The 23,436-nt window shown below is 43.7% G+C and overlaps 19 non-coding genes across 19 annotated transcripts; all 19 read right to left on the bottom strand.

Annotated features, from left to right (window-relative positions):
• Positions 1 to 1,359: 1,359 nt before the first annotated feature.
• Positions 1,360 to 1,440, bottom strand: trnas-aga (transfer RNA serine (anticodon AGA)). Its single transcript has one exon. It is a non-coding gene; the product is annotated as a tRNA-Ser (tRNA).
• A 2,209-nt stretch (positions 1,441 to 3,649) lies between these two features.
• On the bottom strand, positions 3,650 to 3,721 carry trnad-guc (transfer RNA aspartic acid (anticodon GUC)). The gene has a single exon. It is a non-coding gene; the product is annotated as a tRNA-Asp (tRNA).
• Positions 3,722 to 5,604: 1,883 nt separating this feature from the next.
• Positions 5,605 to 5,676, bottom strand: trnad-guc (transfer RNA aspartic acid (anticodon GUC)). The gene has a single exon. It is a non-coding gene; the product is annotated as a tRNA-Asp (tRNA).
• Positions 5,677 to 7,260: 1,584 nt separating this feature from the next.
• On the bottom strand, positions 7,261 to 7,341 carry trnas-aga (transfer RNA serine (anticodon AGA)). The gene has a single exon. It is a non-coding gene; the product is annotated as a tRNA-Ser (tRNA).
• A 219-nt stretch (positions 7,342 to 7,560) lies between these two features.
• trnad-guc (transfer RNA aspartic acid (anticodon GUC)) lies at positions 7,561 to 7,632 on the bottom strand. Its single transcript has one exon. It is a non-coding gene; the product is annotated as a tRNA-Asp (tRNA).
• Positions 7,633 to 9,207: 1,575 nt separating this feature from the next.
• Positions 9,208 to 9,288, bottom strand: trnas-aga (transfer RNA serine (anticodon AGA)). The gene has a single exon. It is a non-coding gene; the product is annotated as a tRNA-Ser (tRNA).
• A 1,875-nt stretch (positions 9,289 to 11,163) lies between these two features.
• On the bottom strand, positions 11,164 to 11,244 carry trnas-aga (transfer RNA serine (anticodon AGA)). The gene has a single exon. It is a non-coding gene; the product is annotated as a tRNA-Ser (tRNA).
• A 219-nt stretch (positions 11,245 to 11,463) lies between these two features.
• Positions 11,464 to 11,535, bottom strand: trnad-guc (transfer RNA aspartic acid (anticodon GUC)). Its single transcript has one exon. It is a non-coding gene; the product is annotated as a tRNA-Asp (tRNA).
• Positions 11,536 to 13,110: 1,575 nt separating this feature from the next.
• On the bottom strand, positions 13,111 to 13,191 carry trnas-aga (transfer RNA serine (anticodon AGA)). The gene has a single exon. It is a non-coding gene; the product is annotated as a tRNA-Ser (tRNA).
• A 219-nt stretch (positions 13,192 to 13,410) lies between these two features.
• trnad-guc (transfer RNA aspartic acid (anticodon GUC)) lies at positions 13,411 to 13,482 on the bottom strand. The gene has a single exon. It is a non-coding gene; the product is annotated as a tRNA-Asp (tRNA).
• A 1,582-nt stretch (positions 13,483 to 15,064) lies between these two features.
• trnas-aga (transfer RNA serine (anticodon AGA)) lies at positions 15,065 to 15,145 on the bottom strand. Its single transcript has one exon. It is a non-coding gene; the product is annotated as a tRNA-Ser (tRNA).
• Positions 15,146 to 17,020: 1,875 nt separating this feature from the next.
• On the bottom strand, positions 17,021 to 17,101 carry trnas-aga (transfer RNA serine (anticodon AGA)). Its single transcript has one exon. It is a non-coding gene; the product is annotated as a tRNA-Ser (tRNA).
• A 219-nt stretch (positions 17,102 to 17,320) lies between these two features.
• trnad-guc (transfer RNA aspartic acid (anticodon GUC)) lies at positions 17,321 to 17,392 on the bottom strand. The gene has a single exon. It is a non-coding gene; the product is annotated as a tRNA-Asp (tRNA).
• Positions 17,393 to 18,967: 1,575 nt separating this feature from the next.
• On the bottom strand, positions 18,968 to 19,048 carry trnas-aga (transfer RNA serine (anticodon AGA)). The gene has a single exon. It is a non-coding gene; the product is annotated as a tRNA-Ser (tRNA).
• Positions 19,049 to 19,267: 219 nt separating this feature from the next.
• trnad-guc (transfer RNA aspartic acid (anticodon GUC)) lies at positions 19,268 to 19,339 on the bottom strand. Its single transcript has one exon. It is a non-coding gene; the product is annotated as a tRNA-Asp (tRNA).
• A 1,582-nt stretch (positions 19,340 to 20,921) lies between these two features.
• Positions 20,922 to 21,002, bottom strand: trnas-aga (transfer RNA serine (anticodon AGA)). The gene has a single exon. It is a non-coding gene; the product is annotated as a tRNA-Ser (tRNA).
• Positions 21,003 to 21,221: 219 nt separating this feature from the next.
• On the bottom strand, positions 21,222 to 21,293 carry trnad-guc (transfer RNA aspartic acid (anticodon GUC)). Its single transcript has one exon. It is a non-coding gene; the product is annotated as a tRNA-Asp (tRNA).
• Positions 21,294 to 22,875: 1,582 nt separating this feature from the next.
• Positions 22,876 to 22,956, bottom strand: trnas-aga (transfer RNA serine (anticodon AGA)). The gene has a single exon. It is a non-coding gene; the product is annotated as a tRNA-Ser (tRNA).
• Positions 22,957 to 23,175: 219 nt separating this feature from the next.
• On the bottom strand, positions 23,176 to 23,247 carry trnad-guc (transfer RNA aspartic acid (anticodon GUC)). Its single transcript has one exon. It is a non-coding gene; the product is annotated as a tRNA-Asp (tRNA).
• Between the last annotated feature and the right edge of the window lie 189 nt (positions 23,248 to 23,436).

Raw genomic sequence — 23,436 nt, 5'->3', positions numbered from 1 at the left:
ATCTATTAAGAGAGAGAGGGAAAGAGTGATATAAAGATAATGATAAAGACAGTGACAAGAAGACAGATGGAGAGAGAGCGATAGAGACTAAAACAGAAAATGATGGAAATACTTCTCAGCTTACAGGCAGGGACCAACAGAGACAGGCAAAGACATGGACTGACCGAAATGATGGGAAAGACAGAGCCAGTCAGACAAAGAGTCTGAGAGAATCCAATTGGAACAGACGTGGCACCGTGAGAAAGAGACAGATTGAGAGACAGAGACAAACAGAGAAACAGGGACAGATAGAGTGAGTCAGACTGAGAGAGACAAAGACTCAAACATACAAGCACATACACAACTCTCAGAAGAGAGAGAGAGAGGTAGAGACCGAGCGACGCAGATACATTTCACAATTTCATTTCTTTATCGGTTCAGAGTGTCACATTGTTACAGAAAATTGCTGATTCAACCGATGAAAGTCCCGTCTCACTGATCAGAATGGGAGGAAATCCGTGTTCAATTAAAGAGATACCAGGAGTGGGGTACGAACCCACGCGGGAAAAAAACATTAAAATTTAAGGCCAACGCCTCAACCACTCGGCTATCCTGGTCCTGTGAGAACCTGCATTCTGTCTCTGTGAGAATCTGGGCTTCAACCCCAACCTCACATACAAACACATGCACATCGGCTTTCAGTGAGCATTTACGAACATTTTTAGTAATATTGAGACGGGAGCAACTCTCCTATTCTTTTTCGAGTAATGTACTGGAACTTTCATATCCACCCGAGGGTGCAGACGGAGCTTCAATTTAACATTTCATCCGAAAGTCAACAGCTTCAACATTGCAAAATTCCCCAAGAGCTGCACTTGAGTGTTAGCCAAGATGATAATGCTCAAGTCTCAGAAGTGTGACTTGAACACACAAACTCCCGATTCAGTCGAGAATGCTGCCACTGAACCAAAGCCGATACAAAAGTTCACAACCTTATTATTTCCCCCAAGTCTTTTTTATAAGTTCCACGACATACCAAATTCATGGTGATGATTTCCACAGACAGTTGCACATACACAGAGACATATATAGAGATAGACAGACACAGAGACACGCACACACATAACCAAAAATTTGCACGCACCAACGGGCATGCACAGATGCCTTCGTCATCTCGAGGGATAGACAGGCTGAATCACTGTCGCAACTTTGACTGATGTTTGCGATTTTTGAAGCGGATGTATCGTGAATATTGCAGATTAGTAAAAATGAGAAAAAAATGTCAGTGTTGAAAGGTGTGGGACGTTATTCCATCCATCTCAGGATCAGTTTGGCAGAGAACCGGTTAAATTTTGAAATGGAATGAAAAATGCTGAGAATCGTAGTCGGCAGGATTCGAACCTGCGCGGGAAAACCAAATGGATTTCTAGTCCATCGCCTTAACCACTCTGCCACGACTACTGTGTCGCTTCCTTTTTAAACTTGACTCAGAAAAAACTCAGTCATCCATCTCTGTGTTGCAGACGGCTTACTCAGTCATCCATCTCTGTGTTGCAGACGGCCAAAGACTCCTGAAAAATTCTCCGTTTGCTAAAAATCTGGACGAGGCAATCTCATCCACCTGTATTTTTACAGTTCCATATTACTCTGGAACTTTTTAACATGCATCTCTTCCAAGAAACAGAAGTAAAATTCGACATTTAGAAACAACTGCCTCCCCGTCGGGGAATTGTACCCCGGTCTCCCGCGTGACAGGCGGGGATACTCACCACTATACTAACGTGGAACTGACGTGTACCAATTCTGTCAGAGCAGTAATCGAGTCACTGTGAACAGAACTGGACACCAGGAGAAGTCGATAGACACATTGAGAGACAGAGACAAACCGACAAACAGGGAGAGACAGACAGCGAGATAGAGACAACGAGAGACAGAAAGTGTGAGACTGAGAAGGAGAGGAAGACTGAGTGAGAAAAAGACTCAAATATATACATATACAGAGATGTGTGTGAGTGATCTATTCAGAGAGAGAGGGAAAGAGTGAGAGAAAGACAACGATAAAGACAGTGACAAGGAGAGAGACAGATAGAGAGAGAGCGATATAGACTAAAACAGAAAATGATGGAAATACTTCTCAGCTTACAGGCAGAGACTAACAGAGACAGGCAAAGACATGGACAGACCGAAATGATGGGAAAGAGAGAGCCAGTCAGACAAAGAGTCTGAGAGAATCCCATTGGAACAGACGTGGCACCGTGAGAAAGAGACAGATTGAGAGACAGAGACAAACAGAGAAACAGGGACAGACAGAGTGAGTCAGACTGAGAGAGACAAAGATTCAAACATACAAAACTCTCTGAAGAGAGAGAGAGAGAGGCAGAAACCGAGCGACACAGATACATTTCACAATTTCATTTCATTATCGGTTCAGAGTGTCACATTGTTACAGAAAATTGCTGATTCAACCGATGAAAATCCGGTCTCACTGATCAGAATGGGAGGATATCCGTGTTAAATTAAAGAGATACCAGGAGTGGGGGACAAACGCACGCGGGACAAACCCATTGAGATTTAAGGCCAACGCCTAAACCACTCGGCTATTCTGGTCCTGTGAGAACCTGGATTCTGTCTCTGTGAGAATCTGGCCTTCAACCCCAACCCCACATACAAACAGATGCACATCGACTTTCAGTGAGCATTTACGAACATTTTTAGTAATATTGACACGGGGGCAACTCTCCTGTTCTTTTTCGAATAATGCAATGGGAACTTTCATATCCACCCGAGGGTGCAGACGGAGCTTCAATTTAACATTTCATCCGATAGACAACAGCTTCAACATTGCAAAATTCCCCAAGTGCTGCACTTGAGTGTTAGCCAAGATGATATGCTCAAGTCTCAGAAGTGCGACTTGAACAGACAAACTCCCGATTCAGTCGAGAATGCGGCCAATGAACCAAAGCCGATACAAAAGTTCACAACCGTATTATTTTCCCCAAGTCGTTTTTATAAGTTCCTGGACATATCAAATTCATGGTGATGATTTCCAGTGACAGTTGCACATACACAGAGACATATAAATAGATAGACAGACACAGAGACCCACACACACATATCCAGAAATTTGCACGCACCAACGGGCATGCACAGATGCCTCAGACATCTCGAGGAATAGACAGGCTGAATCACTGTGGCAACTTTGACTGATGATTGCGATTTTTGAAACGGATGTATCGTGAATATTGCAGATTAATAAAAATGAGAAAAAAATGTCAAAGTTGAAAGGTGTGGGACGTTATTCCATCCATCTCAGGATCAGTTTGGCAGAGAACCGGTTAAATTGTGAAATGGAATGAAAAATGCTGAGAATCGTAGTCGGAAGGATTCGAACCTGCTCGGGATAACCCAATGGATTTCTATTCCATCGCCTTAACCACTCGGCCACGACTACTATGTCGCTGCCTTTTTAAACTTTACTCAGAAAAAACTCAGTCATCCATCTCTGTGTGGCAGACGGCCAAAGACTCCTGAAAAATTCTCCGTTTGCTAAAAATCTGGACGAGGCAATCTCATCCACCTGTATTTTTACAGTTCCATCTTACTCTGGAACTTTTTAATATGCATCTCTTCCAAGAAACAGAAGTAAAATTCGACATCTTGAAACAACTGCTTCCCCGTCGGGGAATTGAACCCCGGTCTCCAGCGTGACAGGCGGGGATACTCACCACTATACTAACGAGGAACTGACGGGTACCAGTTCTGTCAGAGCAGGAATCGAGTCATTGTGAACAGAACTGGACACCAGGAGAAGTCGACAGACACATTGAGAGACAGAGACAAATCGACAAACAGGGAGAGACAGACAGCGAGATAGAGACAACGAGAGACAGAAAGTGTGAGACTGAGAAGGAGAGGCAGACTGAGTGAGAAAAAGACTCAAATATATACATATACAGAGATGTGTGTGTGTGATCTATTAAGAGAGAGAGGGAAAGAGTGAGAGAAAGACAATGATAAAGACAGTGACAAGGAGAGAGACAGATAGAGAGAGAGCGATAGAGACTAAAACAGAAAATGATGGAAATACTTCTCAGCTTACAGGCAGGGACTAACAGAGACAGGCAAAGACATGGACAGACCGAAATGATGGGAAAGAGAGAGCCAGTCAGACAAAGAGTCTGAGAGAATCCCATTGGAACAGACGTGGCACCGTGAGAAAGAGACAGATTGAGAGACAGAGACAAACAGAGAAACAGGGACAGGCAGAGTGAGTCAGACTGAGAGAGACAAAGACTCAAACATACAAAACTCTCTGAAGAGAGAGAGAGAGAGGCAGAAACCGAGCGACACAGATACATTTCACAATTTCATTTCATTATCGGTTCAGAGTGTCACATTGTTACAGAAAATTGCTGATTCAACCGATGAAAATCCGGTCTCACTGATCAGAATGGGAGGATATCCGTGTTAAATTAAAGAGATACCAGGAGTGGGGGACAAACGCACGCGGGACAAACCCATTGAGTTTTAAGGCCAACGCCTTAACCACTCGGCTATTCTGGTCCTGTGAGAACCTGGATTCTGTCTCTGTGAGAATCTGGGCTTCAACCCCAACCCCACATACAAACACATGCACATCGACTTTCAGTGAGCATTTACGAACATTTTTAGTAATATTGACACGGGGGCAACTCTCCTGTTCTTTTTCGAATAATGCACTGTGATCTTTCATATCCACCCGAGGGTGCAGACGGAGCTTCAATTTAACATTTCATCCGATAGTCAACAGCTTCAACATTGCAAAATTCCCCAAGTGCTGCACTTGAGTGTTAGCCAAGATGATATGCTCAAGTCTCAGAAGTGCGACTTGAACAGACAAACTCCCGATTCAGTCGAGAATGCGGCCACTGAACCAAAGCCGATACAAAAGTTCACAACCGTATTATTTTCCCCAAGACGTTTTTATAAGTTCCAGGACATATCAAATTCATGGTGATGATTTCCAGTGACAGTTGCACATACACAGAGACATATAAATAGATAGACAGACACAGAGACCCACACACACATATCCAGAAATTTGCACGCACCAACGGGCATGCACAGATGCCTCAGACATCTCGAGGAATAGACAGGCTGAATCACTGTGGCAACTTTGACTGATGATTGCGATTTTTGAAACGGATGTATCGTGAATATTGCAGATTAATAAAAATGAGAAAAAAATGTCAAAGTTGAAAGGTGTGGGACGTTATTCCATCCTTCTCAGGATCAGTTTGGCAGAGAACCGGTTAAATTGTGAAATGGAATGAAAAATGCTGAGAATCGTCATCGGCAGGATTCGAACTGCGCGGGATAACCCAATGGATTTCTAGTCCATCGCCTTAACCACTCGGCCACGACTACTGCGTCGCTGCCTTTTTAAACTTTACTCAGAAAAAACTCAGTCATCCATCTCTGTGTTGCAGACGGCCAAAGACTCCTGAAAAATTCTCCGTTTGCTAAAAATCTGGACTAGGCAATCTCATCCACCTGTATTTTTACAGTTCCATATTGCTCTGGATCTTTTTAACATGCATCTCTTCCAAGAAACAGAAGTAAAATTCGACATTTTGAAACAACTGCCTCCCCATCGGGGAATTGAACCCCGGTCTCCCGCGTGACAGGCGGGGATACTCACCACTATACTAACGAGGAACTGACGTGTACCAATTCTGTCAGAGCAGTAATGGAGTCACAATGAACAGAACTGGACACCAGGAGAAGTCGATAGACACATTGAGAGACAGAGACAAATCGACAAACAGGGAGAGACAGACAGCGAGATAGAGACAACGAGAGACAGAAAGTGTGAGACTGTGAAGGAGAGGCAGACTGAGTGAGAAAAAGACTCAAATATATACATATACAGAGATGTGTGTGTGTGATCTATTCAGAGAGAGAGGGAAAGAGTGAGAGAAAGACAATGATAAAGACAGTGACAAGGAGAGAGACAGATAGAGAGAGAGCGATAGAGACTAAAACAGAAAATGATGGAAATACTTCTCAGCTTACAGGCAGGGACTAACAGAGACAGGCAAAGACATGGACAGACCGAAATGATGGGAAAGAGAGAGCCAGTCACACAAAGAGTCTGAGAGAATCCCATTGGAACAGACGTGGCACCGTGAGAAAGAGACAGATTGAGAGACAGAGACAAACAGAGAAACAGGGACAGACAGAGTGAGTCAGCCTGAAAGAGACAAAGACTCAAACATACAAAACTCTCTGAAGAGAGAGAGAGAGAGGCAGAAACCGAGCGACACAGATACATTTCACTATTTCATTTCATTATCGGTTCAGAGTGTCACATTGTTACAGAAAATTGCTGATTCAACCGATGAAAATCCGGTCTCACTGATCAGAATGGGAGGATATCCGTGTTAAATTAAAGAGATACCAGGAGTGGGGGACAAACGCACGCGGGACAAACCCATTGAGTTTTAAGGCCAACGCCTTAACCACTCGGCTATTCTGGTCCTGTGAGAACCTGGATTCTGTCTCTGTGAGAATCTGGGCTTCAACCCCAACCCCACATACAAACACATGCACATCGGCTTTCAGTGAGCATTTACGAACATTTTTAGTAATATTGACACGGGGGCAACTCTCCTATTCTTTTTCGAATAATGCACTGGGAACTTTCATATCCACCCGAGGGTGCAGACGGAGCTTCAATTTAACATTTCATCCGAAAGTCAACAGCTTCAACATTGCAAAATTCCCCAAGTGCTGCACTTGAGTGTTAGCCAAGATGATATGCTCAAGTCTCAGAAGTGCGACTTGAACAGACAAACTCCCGATTCAGTCGAGAATGCGGCCACTGAACCAAAGCCGATACAAAAGTTCACAACCGTATTATTTTCCCCAAGTCGTTTTTATACGTTCCAGGACATATCAAATTCATGGTGATGATTTCCAGTGACAGTTGCACATACACAGAGACATATAAATAGATATACAGACACAGAGACCCACACACACATATCCAGAAATTTGCACGCACCAACGACAATGCACAGATGCCTCAGACATCTCGAGGAATAGACAGGCTGAATCACTGTCGCAACTTTGACTGATGATTGCGATTTTTGAAACGGATGTATCATGAATATTGCAGATTAATAAAAATGAGAAAAAAATGTCAAAGTTGAAAGGTGTGGGACGTTATTCCATCCATCTCAGGATCAGTTTGGCAGAGAACCGGTTAAATTGTGAAATGGAATGAAAAATGCTGAGAATCGTAGTCGGCAGGATTCGAACCTGCGCGGGATAACCCAATGGATTTCTATTCCATCGCCTTAACCACTCGGCCACGACTACTGTGTCGCTGCCTTTTTAAACTTTACTCAGAAAAAACTCAGTCATCCATCTCTGTGTAGCAGACGGCCAAAGACTCCTGAAAAATTCTCCGTTTGCTAAAAATCTGGACGAGGCAATCTCATCCACCTGTATTTTTACAGTTCCATATTACTCTGGAACTTTTTAACATGCATCTCTTCCAAGAAACAGAAGTAAAATTCGACATTTTGAAACAACTGCCTCCCCGTCGGGGAATTGAACCCCGGTCTCCCGCGTGACAGGCGGGGATACTCACCACTATACTAACGAGGAACTGACGTGCATCAATTCTGTCAGAGCAGTAATCGAGTCACTGTGAACAGAACTGGACACCAGGAGAAGTCGATAGACACATTGAGAGACAGAGACAAACCTACAAACAGGGAGTGACAGACAGCGAGATAGAGACAACGAGAGACAAAAAGTATGAGACTGAGAAGGAGAGGAAGACTGAGTGAGAAAAAGACTCAAATAAATACATATACAGAGATGTGTGTGAGTGATCTATTCAGAGAGAGAGGGAAAGAGTGAGAGAAAGACAACGATAAAGACAGTGACAAGGAGAGAGACAGATAGAGAGAGAGCGATAGAGACTAAAACAGAAAATGATGGAAATACTTCTCAGCTTACAGGCAGGGACTAACAGAGACAGGCAAAGACATGGACAGACCGAAATGATGGGAAAGAGAGAGCCAGTCAGACAAAAGTCTGAGAGAATCCCATTGGAACAGACGTGGCACCGTGAGAAAGAGACAGATTGAGAGACAGAGACAAACAGAGAAACAGGGACAGACAGAGTGAGTCAGACTGAGAGAGACAAAGACTCAAACATACAAAACTCTCTGAAGAGAGAGGCAGAAACCGAGCGACACAGATACATTTCACAATTTCATTTCATTATCGGTTCAGAGTGTCACATTGTTACAGAAAATTGCTGATTCAACCGATGAAAATCCGGTCTCACTGATCAGAATGGGAGGATATCCGTGTTAAATTAAAGAGATACCAGGAGTGGGGGACAAACGCACGCGGGACAAACCCATTGAGTTTTAAGGCCAACGCCTTAACCACTCGGCTATTCTGGTCCTGTGAGAACCTGGATTCTGTCTCTGTGAGAATCTGGGCTTCAACCCCAACCCCACATACAAACACATGCACATCGGCTTTCAGTGAGCATTTACGAACATTTTTAGTAATATTGACACGGGGGCAACTCTCCTATTCTTTTTCGAATAATGCACTGGGAACTTTCATATCCACCCGAGGGTGCAGACGGAGCTTCAATTTAACATTTCATCCGAAAGTCAACAGCTTCAACATTGCAAAATTCCCCAAGTGCTGCACTTGAGTGTTAGCCAAGATGATATGCTCAAGTCTCAGAAGTGCGACTTGAACAGACAAACTCCCGATTCAGTCGAGAATGCGGCCACTGAACCAAAGCCGATACAAAAGTTCACAACCGTATTATTTTCCCCAAGTCGTTTTTATAAGTTCCAGGACATATCAAATTCATGGTGATGATTTCCAGTGACAGTTGCACATACACAGAGACATATAAATAGATAGACAGACACAGAGACCCACACACACATATCCAGAAATTTGCACGCACCAACGACAATGCACAGATGCCTCAGATATCTCGAGGATTGGACAGGCTGAATCACTGTCGCAACTTTGACTGATGATTGCGATTTTTGAAACGGATGTATCCTGAATATTGCAGATTAATAAAAATGAGAAAAAAATGTCAAAGTTGAAAGGTGTGGGACGTTATTCCATCCATCTCAGGATCAGTTTGGCAGAGAACCGGTTAAATTGTGAAATGGAATGAAAAATGCTGAGAATCGTAGTCGGCAGGATTCGAACCTGCGCGGGATAACCCAATGGATTTCTAGTCCATCGCCTTAACCACTCGGCCACGACTACTGCGTCGCTTCCTTTTTAAACTTTACTCAGAAAAAACTCAGTCATCCATCTCTGTGTTGCAGACGGCCAAAGACTCCTGAAAAATTCTCCGTTTGCTAAAAATCTGGACGAGGCAATCTCATCCACCTGTATTTTTACAGTTCCATATTACTCTGGAACTTTTTAACATGCATCTCTTCCAAGAAACAGAAGTAAAATTCGACATTTTGAAACAACTGCCTCCCCGTCGGGGAATTGAAGCCCGATCTCCCACATGACAGGCGGGGATACTCACCACTATACTAACGAGGAACTGACGTGTACCAATTCTGTCAGAGCAGTAATCGAGTCACTGTGAACAGAACTGGACAGCAGGAGAAGTCGATAGACACATTGAGAGACAGAGACAAATCGACAAACAAGGAGAGACAGACAGCGAGATAGAGACAAGGAGAGACAGAAAGTGTGAGACTGAGAAGGAGAGGAAGACTGAGTGAGAAAAAGACTCAAATAAATACATATACAGAGATGTGTGTGAGTGATCTATTCAGAGAGAGAGGGAAAGAGTGAGAGAAAGACAATGATAAAGACAGTGACAAGGAGAGAGACAGATAGAGAGAGAGCGATAGAGACTAAAACAGAAAATGATGGAAATACTTCTCAGCTTACAGGCAGGGACTAACAGAGACAGGCAAAGTCATGGACAGACCGAAATGATGGGAAAGAGAGAGCCAGTCAGACAAAGAGTCTGAGAGAATCCCATTGGAACAGACGTGGCACCGTGAGAAAGAGACAGATTGAGAGACAGAGACAAACAGAGAAACAGGGACAGACAGAGTGAGTCAGCCTGAGAGAGACAAAGACTCAAACATACAAAACTCTCTGAAGAGAGAGAGAGAGAGGCAGAAACCGAGCGACACAGATACATTTCACAATTTCATTTCATTATCGGTTCAGAGTGTCACATTGTTACAGAAAATTGCTGAATCAACCGATGAAAATCCGGTCTCACTGATCAGAATGGGAGGATATCCGTGTTAAATTAAAGAGATACCAGGAGTGGGGGACAAACGCACGCGGGACAAACCCATTGAGTTTTAAGGCCAACGCCTTAACCACTCGGCTATTCTGGTCCTGTGAGAACCTGGATTCTGTCTCTGTGAGAATCTGGGCTTCAACCCCAACCCCACATACAAACACATGCACATCGGCTTTCAGTGAGCATTTACGAACATTTTTAGTAATATTGACACGGGGGCAACTCTCCTATTCTTTTCAGCATAATGCTCTGGGACCTTTCATATCCACCCGAGGGTGCAGACGGAGCTTCAATTTAACATTTCATCCGAAAGTCAACAGCTTCAACATTGCAAAATTCCACAAGTGCTGCACTTGAGTGTTAGCCAAGATGATATGCTCAAGTCTCAGAAGTGCGACTTGAACAGACAAACTCCCGATTCAGTCGAGAATGCGGCCACTGAACCAAAGCCGATACAAAAGTTCACAACCGTATTATTTTCCCCAAGTCGTTTTTATACGTTCCAGGACATATCAAATTCATGGTGATGATTTCCAGTGACAGTTGCACATACACAGAGACATATAAATAGATATACAGACACAGAGACCCACACACACATATCCAGAAATTTGCACGCACCAACGACAATGCACAGATGCCTCAGACATCTCGAGGAATAGACAGGCTGAATCACTGTCGCAACTATGACTGATGATTGCGATTTTTGAAACGGATGTATCATGAATATTGCAGATTAATAAAAATGAGAAAAAAATGTCAAAGTTGAAAGGTGTGGGACGTTATTCCATCCATCTCAGGATCAGTTTGGCAGAGAACCGGTTAAATTGTGAAATGGAATGAAAAATGCTGAGAATCGTAGTCGGCAGGATTCGAACCTGCGTGGGATAACCCAATGGATTTCTATTCCATCGCCTTAACCACTCGGCCACGACTACTGTGTCGCTGCCTTTTTAAACTTTACTCAGAAAAAACTCAGTCATCCATCTCTGTGTAGCAGACGGCCAAAGACTCCTGAAAAATTCTCCATTTGCTAAAAATCTGGACGAGGCAATCTCATCCACCTGTATTTTTACAGTTCCATATTACTCTGGAACTTTTTAACATGCATCTCTTCCAAGAAACAGAAGTAAAATTCGACATTTTGAAACAACTGCCTCCCCGTCGGGGAATTGAACCCCGGTCTCCCGCGTGACAGGCGGGGATACTCACCACTATACTAACGAGGAACTGACGTGCATCAATTCTGTCAGAGCAGTAATCGAGTCACTGTGAACAGAACTGGACACCAGGAGAAGTCGATAGACACATTGAGAGACAGAGACAAACCTACAAACAGGGAGTGACAGACAGCGAGATAGAGACAACGAGAGACAGAAAGTGTGAGACTGAGAAGGAGAGGAAGACTGAGTGAGAAAAAGACTCAAATAAATACATATACAGTGATGTGTGTGAGTGATCTATTCAGAGAGAGAGGGAAAGAGTGAGAGAAAGACAACGATAAAGACAGTGACAAGGAGAGAGACAGATAGAGAGAGAGCGATAGAGACTAAAACAGAAAATGATGGAAATACTTCTCAGCTTACAGGCAGGGACTAACAGAGACAGGCAAAGACATGGACAGACCGAAATGATGGGAAAGAGAGAGCCAGTCAGACAAAAGTCTGAGAGAATCCCATTGGAACAGACGTGGCACCGTGAGAAAGAGACAGATTGAGAGACAGAGACAAACAGAGAAACAGGGACAGACAGAGTGAGTCAGACTGAGAGAGACAAAGACTCAAACATATAAAACTCTCTGAAGAGAGAGGCAGAAACCGAGCGACACAGATACATTTCACAATTTCATTTCATTATCGGTTCAGAGTGTCACATTGTTACAGAAAATTGCTGATTCAACCGATGAAAATCCGGTCTCACTGATCAGAATGGGAGGATATCCGTGTTAAATTAAAGAGATACCAGGAGTGGGGGACAAACGCACGCGGGACAAACCCATTGAGTTTCAAGGCCAACGCCTTAACCACTCGGCTATTCTGGTCCTGTGAGAACCTGGATTCTGTCTCTGTGAGAATCTGGGCTTCAACCCCAACCCCACATACAAACACATGCACATCGGCTTTCAGTGAACATTTACGAACATTTTTAGTAATATTGACACGGGGGCAACTCTCCTATTCTTTTTCGAATAATGCACTGGGAACTTTCATATCCACCCGAGGGTGCAGACGGAGCTTCAATTTAACATTTCATCCGAAAGTCAACAGCTTCAACATTGCAAAATTCCCCAAGTGCTGCACTTGAGTGTTAGCCAAGATGATATGCTCAAGTCTCAGAAGTGCGACTTGAACAGACAAACTCCCGATTCAGTCGAGAATGCGGCGACTGAACCAAAGCCGATACAAAAGTTCACAACCGTATTATTTTCCCCAAGTCGTTTTTATAAGTTCCAGGACATATCAAATTCATGGTGATGATTTCCAGTGACAGTTGCACATACACAGAGACATATAAATAGATAGACAGACACAGAGACCCACACACACATATCCAGAAATTTGCACGCACCAACGACAATGCACAGATGCCTCAGATATCTCGAGGATTGGACAGGCTGAATCACTGTCGCAACTTTGACTGATGATTGCGATTTTTGAAACGGATGTATCCTGAATATTGCAGATTAATAAAAATGAGAAAAAAATGTCAAAGTTGAAAGGTGTGGGACGTTATTCCATCCATCTCAGGATCAGTTTGGCAGAGAACTGGTTAAATTGTGAAATGGAATGAAAAATGCTGAGAATCGTAGTCGGCAGGATTCGAACCTGCGCGGGATAACCCAATGGATTTCTAGTCCATCGCCTTAACCACTCGGCCACGACTACTGTGTCGCTGCCTTTTTAAACTTTACTCAGAAAAAACTCAGTCATCCATCTCTGTGTAGCAGACGGCCAAAGACTCCTGAAAAATTCTCCGTTTGCTAAAAATCTGGACGAGGCAATCTCATCCACCTGTATTTTTACAGTTCCATATTACTCTGGAACTTTTTAACATGCATCTCTTCCAAGAAACAGAAGTAAAATTCGACATCTTGAAACAACTGCCTCCCCGTCGGGGAATTGAACCCCGGTCTCCCGCGTGACAGGCAGGGATACTCACCACTATACTAACGAGGAACTGACGGGTACCAATTCTGTCAGAGCAGTACTCGAGTCACTGTGAACAGAACTGGACACTAGGAGAAGTCGATAGACACATTGAGAGACAGAGACAAACCGACAAACAGGGAGAGACAGACAGCGAGATAGAGACAACGAGAGACAGAAAGTGTGAGACTGAGAAGGAGAGGCAGACTGAGTGAGAAAAAGACTCAAATATATACATATACAGAGATGTGTGTGTGTGATCTATTAAGAGAGAGAGGGAAAGAGTGAGAGAAAGACAATGATAAAGACAGTGACAAGGAGAGAGACAGATAGAGAGAGAGCGATAGAGACTAAAACAGAAAATGATGGAAATACTTCTCAGCTTACAGGCAGGGACTAACAGAGACAGGCAAAGACATGGACAGACCGAAATGATGGGAAAGAGAGAGCCAGTCAGACAAAGAGTCTGAGAGAATCCCATTGGAACAGACGTGGCACCGTGAGAAAGAGACAGATTGAGAGACAGAGACAAACAGAGAAACAGGGACAGACAGAGTGAGTCAGACTGAGAGAGACAAAGACTCAAACATACAAAACTCTCTGAAGAGAGAGAGAGAGGCACAAACCGAGCGACACAGATACATTTCACAATTTCATTTCATTATCGGTTCAGAGTGTCACATTGTTACAGAAAATTGCTGATTCAATCGATGAAAATCCGGTCTCACTGATCAGAATGGGAGGATATCCGTGTTAAATTAAAGAGATACCAGGAGTGGGGGACAAACGCACGCGGGACAAACCCATTGAGTTTTAAGGCCAACGCCTTAACCACTCGGCTATTCTGGTCCTGTGAGAACCTGGATTCTGTCTCTGTGAGAATCTGGGCTTCAACCCCAACCCCACATACAAACACATGCACATCGGCTTTCAGTGAGCATTTACGAACATTTTTAGTAATATTGACACGGGGGCAACTCTCCTATTCTTTTTCGAATAATGCACTGGGAACTTTCATATCCACCCGAGGGTGCAGACGGAGCTTCAATTTAACATTTCATCCGAAAGTCAACAGCTTCAACATTGCAAAATTCCCCAAGTGCTGCACTTGAGTGTTAGCCAAGATGATATGCTCAAGTCTCAGAAGTGCGACTTGAACAGACAAACTCCCGATTCAGTCGAGAATGCGGCCACTGAACCAAAGCCGATACAAAAGTTCACAACCGTATTATTTTCCCCAAGTCGTTTTTATAAGTCCCAGGACATATCAAATTCATGGTGATGATTTCCAGTGACAGTTGCACATACACAGAGACATATAAATAGATAGACAGACACAGAGACCCACACACACATATCCAGAAATTTGCACGCACCAACGACAATGCACAGATGCCTCAGACATCTCGAGGAATAGACAGGCTGAATCACTGTCGCAACTTTGACTGATGATTGCGATTTTTGAAACGGATGTATCGTGAATATTGCAGATTAATAAAAATGAGAAAAAAATGTCAAAGTTGAAAGGTGTGGGACGTTATTCCATCCATCTCAGAATCAGTTTGGCAGAGAACCGGTTAAATTGTGAAATGGAATGAAAAATGCTGAGAATCGTAGTCGGCAGGATTCGAACCTGCGCGGGATAACCCAATGGATTTCTAGTCCATCGCCTTAACCACTCGGCCACGACTACTGTGTCGCTGCCTTTTTAAACTTTACTCAGAAAAAACTCAGTCATCCATCTCTGTGTAGCAGACGGCCAAAGACTCCTGAAAAATTCTCCGTTTGCTAAAAATCTGGACGAGGCAATCTCATCCACCTGTATTTTTACAGTTCCATATTACTCTGGAACTTTTTAACATGCATCTCTTCCAAGAAACAGAAGTAAAATTCGACATTTTGAAACAACTGCCTCCCCGTCGGGGAATTGAAGCCCGATCTCCCACATGACAGGCGGGGATACTCACCACTATACTAACGAGGAACTGACGTGTACCAATTCTGTCAGAGCAGTAATCGAGTCACTGTGAACAGAACTGGACACCAGGAGAAGTCGATAGACACATTGAGAGACAGAGACAAATCGACAAACAGGGAGAGACAGACAGCGAGATAGAGACAAGGAGAGACAGAAAGTGTGAGACTGAGAAGGAGAGGAAGACTGAGTGAGAAAAAGACTCAAATAAATACATATACAGAGATGTGTGTGAGTGATCTATTCAGAGAGAGAGGGAAAGAGTGAGAGAAAGACAATGATAAAGACAGTGACAAGGAGAGAGACAGATAGAGAGAGAGCGATAGAGACTAAAACAGAAAATGATGGAAATACTTCTCAGCTTACAGGCAGGGACTAACAGAGACAGGCAAAGTCATGGACAGACCGAAATGATGGGAAAGAGAGAGCCAGTCAGACAAAGAGTCTGAGAGAATCCCATTGGAACAGACGTGGCACCGTGAGAAAGAGACAGATTGAGAGACAGAGACAAACAGAGAAACAGGGACAGACAGAGTGAGTCAGCCTGAGAGAGACAAAGACTCAAACATACAAAACTCTCTGAAGAGAGAGAGAGAGAGGCAGAAACCGAGCGACACAGATACATTTCACAATTTCATTTCATTATCGGTTCAGAGTGTCACATTGTTACAGAAAATTGCTGATTCAACCGATGAAAATCCGGTCTCACTGATCAGAATGGGAGGATATCCGTGTTAAATTAAAGAGATACCAGGAGTGGGGGACAAACGCACGCGGGACAAACCCATTGAGTTTTAAGGCCAACGCCTTAACCACTCGGCTATTCTGGTCCTGTGAGAACCTGGATTCTGTCTCTGTGAGAATCTGGGCTTCAACCCCAACCCCACATACAAACACATGCACATCGGCTTTCAGTGAGCATTTACGAACATTTTTAGTAATATTGACACGGGGGCAACTCTCCTATTCTTTTCAGCATAATGCTCTGGGACCTTTCATATCCACCCGAGGGTGCAGACGGAGCTTCAATTTAACATTTCATCCGAAAGTCAACAGCTTCAACATTGCAAAATTCCACAAGTGCTGCACTTGAGTGTTAGCCAAGATGATATGCTCAAGTCTCAGAAGTGCGACTTGAACAGACAAACTCCCGATTCAGTCGAGAATGCGGCCACTGAACCAAAGCCGATACAAAAGTTCACAACCGTATTATTTTCCCCAAGTCGTTTTTATACGTTCCAGGACATATCAAATTCATGGTGATGATTTCCAGTGACAGTTGCACATACACAGAGACATATAAATAGATATACAGACACAGAGACCCACACACACATATCCAGAAATTTGCACGCACCAACGACAATGCACAGATGCCTCAGACATCTCGAGGAATAGACAGGCTGAATCACTGTCGCAACTATGACTGATGATTGCGATTTTTGAAACGGATGTATCATGAATATTGCAGATTAATAAAAATGAGAAAAAAATGTCAAAGTTGAAAGGTGTGGGACGTTATTCCATCCATCTCAGGATCAGTTTGGCAGAGAACCGGTTAAATTGTGAAATGGAATGAAAAATGCTGAGAATCGTAGTCGGCAGGATTCGAACCTGCGTGGGATAACCCAATGGATTTCTATTCCATCGCCTTAACCACTCGGCCACGACTACTGTGTCGCTGCCTTTTTAAACTTTACTCAGAAAAAACTCAGTCATCCATCTCTGTGTAGCAGACGGCCAAAGACTCCTGAAAAATTCTCCATTTGCTAAAAATCTGGACGAGGCAATCTCATCCACCTGTATTTTTACAGTTCCATATTACTCTGGAACTTTTTAACATGCATCTCTTCCAAGAAACAGAAGTAAAATTCGACATTTTGAAACAACTGCCTCCCCGTCGGGGAATTGAACCCCGGTCTCCCGCGTGACAGGCGGGGATACTCACCACTATACTAACGAGGAACTGACGTGCATCAATTCTGTCAGAGCAGTAATCGAGTCACTGTGAACAGAACTGGACACCAGGAGAAGTCGATAGACACATTGAGAGACAGAGACAAACCTACAAACAGGGAGTGACAGACAGCGAGATAGAGACAACGAGAGACAGAAAGTGTGAGACTGAGAAGGAGAGGAAGACTGAGTGAGAAAAAGACTCAAATAAATACATATACAGTGATGTGTGTGAGTGATCTATTCAGAGAGAGAGGGAAAGAGTGAGAGAAAGACAACGATAAAGACAGTGACAAGGAGAGAGACAGATAGAGAGAGAGCGATAGAGACTAAAACAGAAAATGATGGAAATACTTCTCAGCTTACAGGCAGGGACTAACAGAGACAGGCAAAGACATGGACAGACCGAAATGATGGGAAAGAGAGAGCCAGTCAGACAAAAGTCTGAGAGAATCCCATTGGAACAGACGTGGCACCGTGAGAAAGAGACAGATTGAGAGACAGAGACAAACAGAGAAACAGGGACAGACAGAGTGAGTCAGACTGAGAGAGACAAAGACTCAAACATATAAAACTCTCTGAAGAGAGAGGCAGAAACCGAGCGACACAGATACATTTCACAATTTCATTTCATTATCGGTTCAGAGTGTCACATTGTTACAGAAAATTGCTGATTCAACCGATGAAAATCCGGTCTCACTGATCAGAATGGGAGGATATCCGTGTTAAATTAAAGAGATACCAGGAGTGGGGGACAAACGCACGCGGGACAAACCCATTGAGTTTCAAGGCCAACGCCTTAACCACTCGGCTATTCTGGTCCTGTGAGAACCTGGATTCTGTCTCTGTGAGAATCTGGGCTTCAACCCCAACCCCACATACAAACACATGCACATCGGCTTTCAGTGAGCATTTACGAACATTTTTAGTAATATTGACACGGGGGCAACTCTCCTATTCTTTTTCGAATAATGCACTGGGAACTTTCATATCCACCCGAGGGTGCAGACGGAGCTTCAATTTAACATTTCATCCGAAAGTCAACAGCTTCAACATTGCAAAATTCCCCAAGTGCTGCACTTGAGTGTTAGCCAAGATGATATGCTCAAGTCTCAGAAGTGCGACTTGAACAGACAAACTCCCGATTCAGTCGAGAATGCGGCGACTGAACCAAAGCCGATACAAAAGTTCACAACCGTATTATTTTCCCCAAGTCGTTTTTATAAGTTCCAGGACATATCAAATTCATGGTGATGATTTCCAGTGACAGTTGCACATACACAGAGACATATAAATAGATAGACAGACACAGAGACCCACACACACATATCCAGAAATTTGCACGCACCAACGACAATGCACAGATGCCTCAGATATCTCGAGGATTGGACAGGCTGAATCACTGTCGCAACTTTGACTGATGATTGCGATTTTTGAAACGGATGTATCCTGAATATTGCAGATTAATAAAAATGAGAAAAAAATGTCAAAGTTGAAAGGTGTGGGACGTTATTCCATCCATCTCAGGATCAGTTTGGCAGAGAACTGGTTAAATTGTGAAATGGAATGAAAAATGCTGAGAATCGTAGTCGGCAGGATTCGAACCTGCGCGGGATAACCCAATGGATTTCTAGTCCATCGCCTTAACCACTCGGCCACGACTACTGTGTCGCTGCCTTTTTAAACTTTACTCAGAAAAAACTCAGTCATCCATCTCTGTGTAGCAGACGGCCAAAGACTCCTGAAAAATTCTCCGTTTGCTAAAAATCTGGACGAGGCAATCTCATCCACCTGTATTTTTACAGTTCCATATTACTCTGGAACTTTTTAACATGCATCTCTTCCAAGAAACAGAAGTAAAATTCGACATCTTGAAACAACTGCCTCCCCGTCGGGGAATTGAACCCCGGTCTCCCGCGTGACAGGCAGGGATACTCACCACTATACTAACGAGGAACTGACGGGTACCAATTCTGTCAGAGCAGTACTCGAGTCACTGTGAACAGAACTGGACACTAGGAGAAGTCGATAGACACATTGAGAGACAGAGACAAACCGACAAACAGGGAGAGACAGACAGCGAGATAGCGACAACGAGAGACAGAAAGTGTGAGACTGAGAAGGAGAGGCAGACTGAGTGAGAAAAAGACTCAAATATATACATATACAGAGATGTGTGTGTGTGATCTATTAAGAGAGAGAGGGAAAGAGTGAGAGAAAGACAATGATAAAGACAGTGACAAGGAGAGAGACAGATAGAGAGAGAGCGATAGAGACTAAAACAGAAAATGATGGAAATACTTCTCAGCTTACAGGCAGGGACTAACAGAGACAGGCAAAGACATGGACAGACCGAAATGATGGGAAAGAGAGAGCCAGTCAGACAAAGAGTCTGAGAGAATCCCATTGGAACAGACGTGGCACCGTGAGAAAGAGACAGATTGAGAGACAGAGACAAACAGAGAAACAGGGACAGACAGAGTGAGTCAGACTGAGAGAGACAAAGACTCAAACATACAAAACTCTCTGAAGAGAGAGAGAGAGGCACAAACCGAGCGACACAGATACATTTCACAATTTCATTTCATTATCGGTTCAGAGTGTCACATTGTTACAGAAAATTGCTGATTCAATCGATGAAAATCCGGTCTCACTGATCAGAATGGGAGGATATCCGTGTTAAATTAAAGAGATACCAGGAGTGGGGGACAAACGCACGCGGGACAAACCCATTGAGTTTTAAGGCCAACGCCTTAACCACTCGGCTATTCTGGTCCTGTGAGAACCTGGATTCTGTCTCTGTGAGAATCTGGGCTTCAACCCCAACCCCACATACAAACACATGCACATCGGCTTTCAGTGAGCATTTACGAACATTTTTAGTAATATTGACACGGGGGCAACTCTCCTATTCTTTTTCGAATAATGCACTGGGAACTTTCATATCCACCCGAGGGTGCAGACGGAGCTTCAATTTAACATTTCATCCGAAAGTCAACAGCTTCAACATTGCAAAATTCCCCAAGTGCTGCACTTGAGTGTTAGCCAAGATGATATGCTCAAGTCTCAGAAGTGCGACTTGAACAGACAAACTCCCGATTCAGTCGAGAATGCGGCCACTGAACCAAAGCCGATACAAAAGTTCACAACCGTATTATTTTCCCCAAGTCGTTTTTATAAGTCCCAGGACATATCAAATTCATGGTGATGATTTCCAGTGACAGTTGCACATACACAGAGACATATAAATAGATAGACAGACACAGAGACCCACACACACATATCCAGAAATTTGCACGCACCAACGACAATGCACAGATGCCTCAGACATCTCGAGGAATAGACAGGCTGAATCACTGTCGCAACTTTGACTGATGATTGCGATTTTTGAAACGGATGTATCGTGAATATTGCAGATTAATAAAAATGAGAAAAAAATGTCAAAGTTGAAAGGTGTGGGACGTTATTCCATCCATCTCAGAATCAGTTTGGCAGAGAACCGGTTAAATTGTGAAATGGAATGAAAAATGCTGAGAATCGTAGTCGGCAGGATTCGAACCTGCGCGGGATAACCCAATGGATTTCTAGTCCATCGCCTTAACCACTCGGCCACGACTACTGTGTCGCTGCCTTTTTAAACTTTACTCAGAAAAAACTCACTCATCCATCTCTGTGTAGCAGACGGCCAAAGACTCCTGAAAAATTCTCCGTTTGCTAAAAATCTGGACGAGGCAATCTCATCCACCTGTATTTTTACAGTTCCATCTCACTCTGGAACTTTTTAAGATGCATCTCTTCCAAGAAACAGAAGTAAAATTCGACATCTTGAAACAACTGCCTCCCCGTCGGGGAATTGAACCCCGGTCTCCCGCGTGACAGGCAGGGATACTCACCACTATACTAACGAGGAACTGACGGGTACCAATTCTGTCAGAGCAGTACTCGAGTCACTGTGAACAGAACTGGACACTAGGAGAAGTCGATAGACACATTGAGAGACAGAGACAAACCGACAAACAGGGAGAGACAGACAGCGAGATAGAGACAACGAGAGACAGAAAGTGTGAGACTGAGAAGGAGAGGCAGACTGAGTGAGAAAAAGACTCAAATATATACATATACAGAGATGTGTGTGTGTGATCTATTAAGAGAGAGAGGGAAAGAGTGAGAGAAAGACAATGATAAAGACAGTGACAAGGAGAGAGACAGATAGAGAGAGAGCGATAGAGACTAAAACAGAAAATGATGGAAATACTTCTCAGCTTACAGGCAGGGACTAACAGAGACAGGCAAAGACATGGACAGACCGAAATGATGGGAAAGAGAGAGCCAGTCAGACAAAGAGTCTGAGAGAATCCCATTGGAACAGACGTGGCACCGTGAGAAAGAGACAGATTGAGAGACAGAGACAAACAGAGAAACAGGGACAGACAGAGTGAGTCAGACTGAGAGAGACAAAGACTCAAACATACAAAACTCTCTGAAGAGAGAGAGAGAGGCACAAACCGAGCGACACAGATACATTTCACAATTTCATTTCATTATCGGTTCAGAGTGTCACATTGTTACAGAAAATTGCTGATTCAATCGATGAAAATCCGGTCTCACTGATCAGAATGGGAGGATATCCGTGTTAAATTAAAGAGATACCAGGAGTGGGGGACAAACGCACGCGGGACAAACCCATTGAGTTTTAAGGCCAACGCCTTAACCACTCGGCTATTCTGGTCCTGTGAGAACCTGGATTCTGTCTCTGTGAGAATCTGGGCTTCAACCCCAACCCCACATACAAACACATGCACATCGGCTTTCAGTGAGCATTTACGAACATTTTTAGTAATATTGACACGGGGGCAACTCTCCTATTCTTTTTCGAATAATGCACTGGGAACTTTCATATCCACCCGAGGGTGCAGACGGAGCTTCAATTTAACATTTCATCCGAAAGTCAACAGCTTCAACATTGCAAAATTCCCCAAGTGCTGCACTTGAGTGTTAGCCAAGATGATATGCTCAAGTCTCAGAAGTGCGACTTGAACAGACAAACTCCCGATTCAGTCGAGAATGCGGCCACTGAACCAAAGCCGATACAAAAGTTCACAACCGTATTATTTTCCCCAAGTCGTTTTTATAAGTCCCAGGACATATCAAATTCATGGTGATGATTTCCAGTGACAGTTGCACATACACAGAGACATATAAATAGATAGACAGACACAGAGACCCACACACACATATCCAGAAATTTGCACGCACCAACGACAATGCACAGATGCCTCAGACATCTCGAGGAATAGACAGGCTGAATCACTGTCGCAACTTTGACTGATGATTGCGATTTTTGAAACGGATGTATCGTGAATATTGCAGATTAATAAAAATGAGAAAAAAATGTCAAAGTTGAAAGGTGTGGGACGTTATTCCATCCATCTCAGAATCAGTTTGGCAGAGAACCGGTTAAATTGTGAAATGGAATGAAAAATGCTGAGAATCGTAGTCGGCAGGATTCGAACCTGCGCGGGATAACCCAATGGATTTCTAGTCCATCGCCTTAACCACTCGGCCACGACTACTGTGTCGCTGCCTTTTTAAACTTTACTCAGAAAAAACTCACTCATCCATCTCTGTGTAGCAGACGGCCAAAGACTCCTGAAAAATTCTCCGTTTGCTAAAAATCTGGACGAGGCAATCTCATCCACCTGTATTTTTACAGTTCCATCTCACTCTGGAACTTTTTAAGATGCATCTCTTCCAAGAAACAGAAGTAAAATTCGACATCTTGAAACAACTGCCTCCCCGTCGGGGAATTGAACCCCGGTCTCCCGCGTGACAGACGGGGATACTCACCACTACACTAACGAGGAACTGACGTATACCAAATCTGTCAGAGCAGGAATCGAGTCATTGTGAACAGAACTGGACACCAGGAGAAGTCGACAGACACATTGAGAGACAGAGACAAATCGACAAACAGGGAGAGACAGACAGCGAGATAGAGACAACGAGAGACAGAAAGTGTGAGACTGAGAAGGAGAGGCAGACTGAGTGAGAAA

This window comes from Pristiophorus japonicus, unplaced genomic scaffold (genome assembly GCF_044704955.1).
Source record: "Pristiophorus japonicus isolate sPriJap1 unplaced genomic scaffold, sPriJap1.hap1 HAP1_SCAFFOLD_1861, whole genome shotgun sequence".
NCBI lineage: Eukaryota > Metazoa > Chordata > Chondrichthyes > Pristiophoridae > Pristiophorus > Pristiophorus japonicus.
Note: the sequence above shows the minus strand (reverse complement) of the source record. Positions and strands in the feature narration are given on the sequence as shown.